The sequence below is a fragment of the Siniperca chuatsi genome, linkage group LG16 (assembly GCF_020085105.1).
Source record: "Siniperca chuatsi isolate FFG_IHB_CAS linkage group LG16, ASM2008510v1, whole genome shotgun sequence".
In the NCBI taxonomy this organism is placed as follows: domain Eukaryota; kingdom Metazoa; phylum Chordata; class Actinopteri; order Centrarchiformes; family Sinipercidae; genus Siniperca; species Siniperca chuatsi.
In genome coordinates this window covers 27862352-27874924 of record NC_058057.1, presented here as the reverse complement: position 1 = coordinate 27874924, position 12573 = coordinate 27862352, and positions in this window count along the sequence as shown.

The following is a 12573-nucleotide window of genomic DNA, read 5'->3' as shown; positions in this document are numbered from 1 at the left end:
TATTTATAAATGTAATTTTTTATAAATGTATGTATGTGTATGTATAAATGTATGTATGCATAAATGTACGCATGAATGTAATTTTTTATAAATGTATGTATGTGTATGTAAAAATGTATGTATGTATAAAAGTATGTATGCATGTATAAATGTATGTATGTGTGTATGTATAAATATATGTATGTATAAATGTATGTGTGTATGTATGTATAAATGTTTGTAAGTATGTGTGTATGTATGTATGTATGTATGTATTTTTTTTAAATGTATGTATGTGTGTGTATGTATGTATGTATAAAATTGTATAAAAATGTATGAGTGTAAAAATGTATGTATATATAAATGTATGTATAAATGTATGTATGCACGTATAAATGTATGTGTATGGATAAAAGTATGTATGTATAAATGTATGTTTTTATAAATATACGTATGTGTGCGTGTATAAATGTATGTATATATGTATGCATAAATGTATTTTTTTATAAATGTATGTATGTGTGTGTGTAAAAATGTATGTATGTATAAAAGTATGTATAAAAGTATGTATGCATGTATAAATTTATGTGTGTATGTATGTATAAATGTATGTATGCATGTATAAATGTATGTATACATGTATAAATGTATGTATGTATGTGTGTATGTATAACAGTATGTTTGTATAAATGTATGTGTGTATGTATGTATAAAAGTATATATGTATAAATGTATATATGCATGTATGTGTATGTATAAATGTGTGTAAGTATGCGTGTGTATGTATGTATGTATGTATGTATTTTTTTAAATGTATGTATGTGTGTGTGTGTGTATGTATGTATAAATATATGTATGTATGTATACATGTATGTATGTATGTGTGTATGTATAAAAGTGTATAAATGTATGTATGTGTATGTATAAAAGTATGTATGTATATATGTATGTATGTATGTGTGTATGTATAAAAGTATGTATAAATGTATGTATGTGTATGTATAAATGTATGTATGTGTGTAAAAATGTATGTATATATGAAATTATGTATGTATAAAAGTATGTATGTATAAATGTATGTTTTTATAAGTGTATGTATGTGTGTGTGTGTATAAATGTATGTATGTGTGTGTGTAAAAATGTATGTATGTATAAAAGTATGTATGCATGTATAAATGTATGTGTGTATGTATGTATAAATGTATGTATGCACGTATAAATGTATGTATGTATGTATGTATAAATGTATGTATGTATATATGTATGTATGTATGTATTTTGTTTAATGTATGTATGTGTGTATGTATGTATGTGTAAATGTATGTATGCATGTGTATATATGTATGTATGTGTGTAAAAATGTATGTATGTATAAAAGTATGCATAAAAGTATGTATGCATGTATAAATCTATATGTGTATGCATGAATTAAAGTATGTATTTATAAATGTATTTTGTTATAAATGTATGTATGTGTATGTATAAATGTATGTATGCATAAATGTACGCATGAATGTAATTTTTTATAAATGTATTTATGTGTATGTATAAATGTATGTATGCATAAATGTACGCATGAATGTAATTTTTTATAAATGTATGTATGTGTGTAAAAATGTATGTATGTATAAAAGTATGTATGCATGTATAAATGTATGTATGTGTGTATGTATAAATATATGTATGTATAAATGTATGTGTGTATGTATGTATAAATGTGTGTAAGTATGTATGTATGTATTTTTTTTAAATGTATGTATGTGTGTGTATGTATGTATGTATAATATTGTATAATAATGTATAAGTGTAAAAATGTATGTATATATAAATGTATGTATAAATGTATGTATGCACGTATAAATGTATGTGTATGGATAAAAGTATGTATGTATAAATGTATGTTTTTATAAATATACGTATGTGTGCGTGTATAAATGTATGTATATATGTATGCATAAATGTATTTTTTTATAAATGTATGTATGTGTGTGTGTAAAAATGTATGTATGTATAAAAGTATGTATAAAAGTATGTATGCATGTATAAATGTATGTGTGTATGTATGTATAAATGTATGTATGCATATATAAATGTATGTATACATGTATAAATGTATGTATGTATGTGTGTATGTATAAAAGTATGTGTGTATAAATGTATGTATGTATGTGTGTATAAATGTATGTATGTATATATGTATGTATGTATGTATTTTTTTTAATGTATGTATGTGTGTGTGTATGTATGTATGTGTAAATGTATGTATGTATGTGTATATATGTATGTATGTGTGTAAAAATGTATGTATGTATAAAAGTATGCATAAAAGTATGTATGCATGTATAAATGTGTATGCATGAATTAAAGTTTGTATTTATAAATGTATGTTGTTATAAATGTATGTATGTGTATGTATAAATGTATGTATGTATGTATGCATAAATGTACGCATGAATGTAATTTTTTATAAATGTATGTATGTGTGTAAAAATGTATGTATGTATAAAAGTATGTATGCATGTATAAATGTATGTATGTATGTGTGTATGTATAAATGTATGTATGTATAAATGTATGTGTGTATAAATGTATGTGTGTATGTATGTATAAATGTGTGTAAGTATGTGTGTATGTATGTATGTATTTGTGTGTGTAAAAATGTATGTATGTATAAAAGTATGTATGCATGTATAAATGTATGTATGTATATATGTATGTATGTATGTATTTTTTTTAATGCATGTATGTGTGTGTGTATGTATGTATGTGTAAATGTATGTATGTATGTGTATATATGTATGTATGTGTGTAAAAATGTATGTATGTATAAAAGTATGCATAAAAGTATGTAAGCATGTATAAATGTATATGTGTATGCATGAATTAAAGTATGTATTTATAAATGTATGTTGTTATAAATGTATGTATGTGTATGTATAAATGTATGTATGCATAAATGTACGCATGAATGTAATTTTTTATAAATGTATGTATGTGTGTAAAAATGTATGTATGTATAAAAGTATGTATGCATGTATAAATGTATGTATGTATGTGTGTATGTATAAATGTATGTATTTATAAATGTTTGTGTGTATAAATGTATGTGTGTATGTATGTATAAATGTGTGTATGTGTGTGTATGTATGTATGTATAAATGTATGTATGTATGTGTATATATGTATGTATGTGTGTAAAAATGTATGTATGTATAAAAGTATGTATAAAAGTTTGTATGCATGTATAAATGTATGTATGTGTGTATGTATAAATGTATGTATGTATGTATGCATAAATGTATTTTTTTATAAATGTATGTATGTGTGTGTAAAAATGTATGTATGTATAAATGTATGTATGCATGTATAAATGTATGTATGTATAAAAGTATGTATGTATAAATGTATGTATTCATGTATAAATGTATGTATGTTTGTGTGTATGCATAAATGTATGTGTGTATAAATGTATGTGTGTATGTATGTATAAAAGTATGTATGTATAAATGTATGTATGTATGTATAAATGTATATATGTATAAATGTATGTATGTATGTGTGTGTGTATAAATGTATGTATGTATGTGTATATATGTATGTATGTGTGTAAAAATGTATGTATGTATAAAAGTATGTATAAAAGTTTGTATGCATGTATAAATGTATGTATATATGTATGTATGTATAAATGTATGTGTTTATGTATGTATGTATGTTTTTATAAATGTATGTATGTGTGTGTATGTATGTATGTATAAAATTGTATAAAAATGTATGAGTGTAAAAATGTATGTATATATAAATGTATGTATAAATGTATGTATGCACGTATAAATGTATGTGTATGGATAAAAGTATGTATGTATAAATGTATGTTTTTATAAATGTACGTATGTGTGCGTGTATAAATGTATGTATATATGTATGCATAAGTGTATTTTTTTAGAAATGTATGTATGTGTGTGTGTAAAAATGTATGTATGTATAAAAGTATGTATAAAAGTATGTATGCATGTATAAATGTATGTGTGTATGTATGTATAAAAGTATGTATGTATAAATGTATGTATGCATGTATAAATGTATGTATACATGTATAAATGTATGTATGTATGTGTGTATGTATAAAAGTATGTTTGTATAAATGTATGTATGTATGTGTGTATGTATAAATGTATGTATGTATAAATGTATATATGTATGTATGTATATATGTATATGTGTATGTATGTATAAATGTGTGTAAGTATGCGTGTGTATGTATGTATGTATAAATATATGTATATATGTATGTACACATGTATGTATGTGTGTATGTATAAAAGTATGTATAAATGTATGTATGTATAAATGCGTGTATGTATGTATAAATGAATGTATATGTGTATGTATGTATGTATAAATATATATATGTATGTATGTATACATGTATGTATGTGTGTATGTATAAAAGTATGTATAAAAGTATGTATGTATAAATGTATGTATGTATGTGTGTGTATAAAAGTATGTATGTATAAATGTATGTATGTATAAATGCGTGTATGTATGTGTTTATGTATGTGTGTGTGTGTGTATATGTATAAATGTATGTGTGTATAAATGTATGTATGTGTGTATGTATGTATGTGTATGTATGTATGTATAAATGTATGTACGTATATGTGTATGTATGAATGTATGTTTTTATAAATGTATGTATGTGTGTGTGTGTAAAAATTTATGTATGTGTGTATGTATAAATGTATGTATGTATGTATTTATAAGTGTGTGTGTATATAAATGTATATATGTATGTATGTATAAATGTATAAATGTATGTATGCATAAATGTGTTATGTATATATGTATGTTTTTATAAATGTATGTATGTGTGTAAAAATGTATGTATATATAAAATTATGTATGTATAAATGTATGTATGCACGTATAAATGTATGTGTATGTATAAAAGTATGTATGTATAAATGTATGTTTTTATAAATGTATGTATGTGTGTGTGTATGAATGTATGTATGTGTGTATGTATAAATGTATGTATGTATGTATGCATAAATGTATTTTTTATAAATGTATGTATGTGTGTGTGTAAAAATGTATGTATGTAGAAAACTATGTATAAAAGTATGTATGCATGTATAAATGTATGTGTGTATGTATGTATAAAAGTATGTATGCATGTATAAATGTATGTGTGTATGTATGTATAAATGTATGTATGCATGTATAAATGTATGTATGTATGTGTGTATGTATAAATGTATGTATGTATAAATGTATGTGTGTATATGTATATGTGTTTGTATGTATAAATGTGTGTAAGTATGCGTGTGTATGTATGTATTTTTTTTAAATGTATGTATGTGTGTGTGTGTGTATGTATGTATAAATATATGTATGTATGAGTGTAAAAATGTATGTATATATAAAATTATGTATGTATAAATGCATGTATAAATGTATGTGTATGTATAAAAGTATGTATGCATAAATTTATTTTTTTATAAATGTATGTATGTGTGTGTGTAAAAATGTATATATTCACGTATAAATGTATGTATAAAAGTATGTATCCATGTAGAAATGTATGTGTGTATGTTTGTATAAATGTATGTATGCATGTATAAATGTATGTATGTATGTGTGTATTTATATAAGTATGTTTGTATATATGAATGTGTGTATGTATGTATAAAAGTATGTATGTATAAATGTATGTATGCATGTATAAAAGTATTTTTGTATAAATGTATGTATGTATGTGTGTATATATGTATATGTGTATGTATGTATAAATGTGTGTAAGTATGCGTGTGTATGTATGTATGTATAAATATATGTATGTATGTATGCATAAATGTATTTTTTTATAAATGTATGTATGTGTGTGTAAAAATGTATGTATAAAAGTATGTATAAAAGTTTGTATGCATGTATAAAAGTATGTATGTATAAATGTATGTATGCATGTATAAATGTATATATGTATGTATGTATATATGTATATGTGTATGTATGTATAAATGTGTGTAAGTATGCGTGTGTATGTATGTATGTATACATGTATGTATGTATGTGTGTATGTATAAAAGTATGTATAAATGTATGTATGTATAAATACGTGTATGTATGTATGTGTTTATGTATGTGTGTGTGTATGTATGTATGAATTTATGTGTATAAATGTATGTATGTGTGTATGTATGCATGAATTAAAGTATGTATTTATAAATGTATGTTTTTATAAATGTATGTATGTGTGTATGTATAAATGTATGTATGTATGTATGCATAAATGTATTTTTTTATAAATGTATGTATGTGTGTGTAAAAATGTATGTATGTATAAATGTATGTATGCATGTATAAATGTATGTATGTATAAAAGTATGTATGTATAAATGTATGTATTCATGTATAAATGTATGTATGTTTGTGTGTATGCATAAATGTATGTGTGTATAAATGTATGTGTGTATGTATGTATAAAAGTATGTATGTATAAATGTATGTATGTATGTATAAATGTATATATGTATAAATGTATGTATGTATGTGTGTGTGTAAAAATGTATGTATGTATAAAAGTATGTATGTATGTTTTTATAAATGTATGGATGTATACTTTTATACATAAAAGTATGTATAAAAGTATGTATGTATAAATGTATGTATGTATGTGTGTGTATAAAAGTATGTATGTATAAATGTATGTATGTATAAATGCGTGTATGTATGTATGTGTTTATGTATGTTTGTGTGTATGTATGTATAAATGTATAAATTTATGTATGCATAAATGTGTGTTATGTATGTATGTATGTTTTTATAAATGTATGTATGTGTGTGTATGTATGTATGTATAAATGTATGTGTGTGTAAAAATGTATGTATATATAAAATTATGTATGTATAAATGTATGTATGCATGTATAAATGTTTGTGTATGTATAAAAATATGTATGTATAAATGTATGTTTTTATAATTGTATGTATGTGTATGTATGTATGCATAAATGTATGTATGCATGTGTGTACGTATAAATGTATGTATGTATAAATGTATTTATGTACTTATGTATAAATGTATGTATGTATATATGTATATGTGTATGTATGTATAAATGTGTATAAGTATGCATGTGTATGTATGTATGTATTTTTTTTAAATGTATGTATATGTGTGTGTATGTATGTATGTATAAATGTATGTATGTATGTATGCATAAATGTATTTTTTTATAAATGTATGTATGTGTGTGTGTAAAAATGTATGTATGTATAAAAGTATGTATAAAAGTATGTATGCATGTATAAATGTATGTGTGTATGTATGTATAAAAGTATGTATGTATAAATGTATGTATGCATGTATAAATGTATGTATGTATGTGTGTATGTATAAATGTATGTATGTATAAATGTATGTGTGTATAAATGTACATATGTATGTATGTATATATGTATATCTGTATGTATGTATAAATGTGTGTATGTATGTATGTGTTTATGTATAAATGTGTGTATGTATGTATAAATTTACGTGTGTATAAATGTATGTACGTGTGTATGTATGTATAAATGTATATGTGTATGCATGAATTAAAGTACGTATTTATAAATGTATGTTTTTATAAATGTATGTATGTGTGTTTGTATAAATGTATGTATGTGTGTAAAAATGTATGTATATATAAAATTATGTATGTATAAATGTATGTATGTACGTATAAATGTATGTGTATGTATAAAAGTATGTATGTATATATGTATGTATGTATGTATACATGTATGTATGTATGTGTGTATATAAATTTATGTATGTGTGTGTGTAAAAATGTATGTATGTATAAAAGTATGTATAAATGTATGTATGTGTGTGTATATAAATGTATGTATGTGTGTGTAAAAATGTATGTATGTATAAAAGTATGTATGCATGTATAAATGTATGTGTGTATGTATGTATAAAAGTATGTATCTATAAATGTATGTATGTGTGTGTATAAAAGTGTGTATGTATAAATGTATGTATGTGTGTATAAATGCGTGTATGTATGTATGTGTTTATGTATGTTTGTGTGTATGTATGTATAAATGTATGTATGCATAAATGTGTGTTATGTATGTATGTTTTTATAAATGTATGTATGTATGTATGTATGTATGTATAAAAGTTTGTATGTATAAATGTATATATGCATGTATAAATGTATGTGTGTATGTATGTATGTATGTTTTTATATATGTAAGTATGTGTGTGTATGTATGTATAAAATTGTATAAAAATGTATGAGTGTAAAAATGTATGTATATATAAAATTATGTATGTATAAAAGTATGTATGCATAAATGTATGTTTTCATAAATGTATGTATGTGTGTATGTACAAATGTATGTATGTATGTATGCATAAATTTATTTTTTTATAAATGTATGTGTGCGTGTAAAAATGTATATATGCACGTATAAATGTATGTATAAAAGTATGTATGCATGTATAAATGTATGTATGTATAAATGTATAAATGTATGTATGTATAAATGTGTGTAAGTATGTGTGTGTATGTATAATGTATGTATGTATTTTTTTTTAAATGTATGTATGTGTGTGTGTATGTATGTATGCATAAATGTATGTATGTATGTGTGTGTGTAAAAATGTATGTATGTATAAAAGTATGTATAAAAGTATGTATGCATGTATAAATATATGTATGTATGTATGTATGTTTTTATAAATGTATGTATGTATGCATGAATTAAAGTATGTATTTATAAATGTATGATTTTATAAATGCTTGTATGTGTGTATGTGTGAGTATGTATGTATGTATAAATGTATGTATGTATGTGTGTGTATAAATGCGTGTATGTATGTATGTGTTTATGTATGCTTGTGTGTATGTATGTATAAATGTATAAATGTATGTATGCATAAATGTGTGTTATGTATGTATGTTTTTATAAATGTATGTATGTGTGTGTATGTATGTATGTATAAATGTATGTATGTGTGTATAAATGTGTGTAAGTATGCGTGTGTATGTATGTATGTATTTTTTTTAAATGTATGTATGTGTGTGTGTATGTATGTTTGTATAAATGTATATATGTATGTGTGTGTGTAAAAATGTATGTATGTATAAAAGTATGTATTTATAAATGTATGTTTATATAAATGCGTGTATGTATGTATGTGTTTATGTATGTGTGTGTATGTATGTATAAATTTATGTGTGTATAAATGTATGTATGTATGTATGTATGTGTGTGTGTATGTATAAAAGTATGTTTTCATAAATGTATGTATGAATGCATGTATAAATGTGTGTAAGTATGCGTGTGTATGTATGTATGTGTGTGTGTATGTATGTGTGTTAAAATGTATGTATGTATAAAAGTATGTATAAAAGTATGTATGTATAAATGTATGTATGCATGTATAAATGTATGTATGTATGTGTGTATGTATAAAAGTATGTATGTATAAATGTATGTTTTTATATATGTATGTATGTATGTATAAATGTATATGTGTATGCATGTATTAAAGTATGTATTTATAAATATGTTTTTATAAATGTATGTGTATATAAATGTACATATGTGTGTATGTATGTATAAATGTGTGTATGTATGTATGTATGTATAAATGTATATGTGTATGCATGAATTAAAGTATGTATTTATATATGTATGTTTTTTTAAATGCGTGTATGTATGTATAAATTTATGTATGGATGTATGTGTGTATAAATGTATATTTTTATAAATGTATGTGTGTATGTATGTATAATTGTGTGTATGTATAAAAGTATGCATGTATAAATGTATGTGTGTACAAATGTATGTGTATGCATGCATACATGTATTTTTTTATTAATGTATATATGTATGTGTATGTATGTATTAAAGTATGTATTTATAAATGTATGTTTTTATAAATGTATGTATGTATAAATATGTACGTGTATAATTTTATGTATTTTTTTATAAATGTATGTATGTTTGTGTATGTATGTGTGTATAAATGTATGTATGTATGTATGTGTGTACAAATGTATGTGTATGTATAAATTTATGTGTGTATAAATGTATGTATGTGTGTATGTATAAAAGTATGTATGTATAAATTGTTTTTATAAATGTATGTATGTATGTGTGTATAAATGTATGTATTTATAAATGTATGTTTTTATAAATGTATGTGTGGATAAACATATGTATGTGTATAATGTGTATGTGTTTAATTTTATAAATGTATGTTTTTATAAATGTATGTATGTATATATGTATGTAGGTATGTGTCTATAAATGTATGTATGTATAAATGTATGTGTGTATGTATGTATGTGTGTGTATTTATGTATGTACGTATAAAAGTATGTATGTACAAATGTATGTTTGTATAAATTTATGTATGTGTATGTATAAATGTATTTATGTATGTATGTATGTGTGTATGTATGTATAAATATATGTGTATAAATGTATGTATGTGTGTGTATGTTTTTATGAATTATGTATAAATGTATGTATGCATGTTTTTATGAATGTATGTATGTTTTTATAAATTATGTATGTGTGTATGTATGTATGTATGTATTTTTTTAAATGTATGTATGTGTGTGTATGTATGTATGTATAAATATATGTATGTATGTATGCATAAATGTATTTTTTTATAAATGTATGTATGTGTGTGTGTAAAAATGTATGTATGTATAAAAGTATGTATAAAAGTATGTATACATGTATAAATGTATGTATGTATAAATGTATGTGTGTATAAATGTATATATGTATGTATGTATATATGTATATGTGTATGTATGTATAAATGTGTGTAAGTATGCGTGTGTATGTATGTATGTATGTATTTTTTTAAAATGTATGTATGTATAAATATATGTATGTATGTATGTGTGTATGTATAAAAGTATGTATAAATGTATGTATGTATAAATGCGTGTATGTATGTATGTGTTTATGTATGTGTGTGTGTATGTATGTATGAATTTATGTGTGTATAAATGTATGTATGTGTGTATGAATAAATGTATTTTTTTATAAATGTATGTATGTGTGTGTAAAAATGTATGTATGTATAAATGTATGTATGTATAAAAGTATGTATGTATAAATGTATGTATTCATGTATGTATGTATGTATAAATGTATGTGTGTATGTATGTATGTATAAATGTGTGTACGTGTGTATTATGTATGTATGTATTTTTTTAAATGTATGTATGTGTGTGTGTATGTATGTATGTATAAATGCATGTATGTATGTATGTGTGTAAAAATGTATGTATGTATAAAAGTATGTATAAAAGTATGTATGTATGTTTTTATATATGTAAGTATTTGTGTGTATGTATGTATGTATAAAATTGTATAAAAATGTATGAGTGTAAAAATGTATGTATATATAAAATTATGTATGTATAAATGTATGTATGCATGTATAAATGTATGTGTATGTATAAAAGTATGTATGCATAAATGTATGTTTTTATAAATGTATGTATGTGTGTATGTACAAATGTATGCATAAAAGTATGTATGCATAAATTTATTTTTTTATAAATGTATGTGTGCGTGTAAAAATGTATATATGCACGTATAAATGTATGTATAAAAGTATGTATGCATGTATGTATAAATGTATGTATGTATGTATGTGTGTATGTATAAATGTATGTGTGTATAAATGTGTGTAAGTATGTGTGTGTATGTATTATGTATGTATGTATTTTTTTTAAAATGTATGTATGTGTGTGTGTATGTATGTATAAATGTATGTATGTATGTATGTGTGTAAAAATGTATGTATGTATAAAAGTATGTATAAAAGTATGTATGCATGTATAAATGTATGTATGTGTGTATGTATAAAAGTATGTATTTATAAATGTATGATTTTATAAATGCTTGTATGTATGAGTATGTATGTATAAATTTATGTATGTATGTGTGTATGTATAAAAGTATATATAAAAGTATGTATGTATAAATGTACGTATGTATGTGTGTATAAATGTATGTATGTATGTGTTTATGTATGTTTGTGTGTATGTATGTATAAATGTGTGTTATGCATGTATGTTTTTATAAATGTATGTATGTGTGTGTATGTATGTATGTATAAATGTATGTATGCATGTGTGTATGTATGTATGTATTTTTTTTAAATGTATGTATGTGTGTGTGTATGTATGTTTGTATAAATGTATATATGTACGTGTGTGTGTAAAAATGTATGTATGTATAAAAGTATGTATTTATAAATGTATGTTTATATAAATGCGTGTATGTATGTATGTGTTTATGTATGTGTGTGTATGTATAAAAGTATGTTTTCATAAATGTATGTATGTATGCATGTATAAATGTGTGTAAGTATGCGTGTGTATGTATGTGTGTGTTAAAATGTATGTATGTATAAAAGTATGTATAAAAGTATGTATGTATAAATGTATGTTTTTATATATGTATGTATGTATGTATAAATGTATATGTGTATGCATGTATTAAAGTATGTATTTATAAATATGTTTTTATAAATGTATGTGTGTATAAATGTAT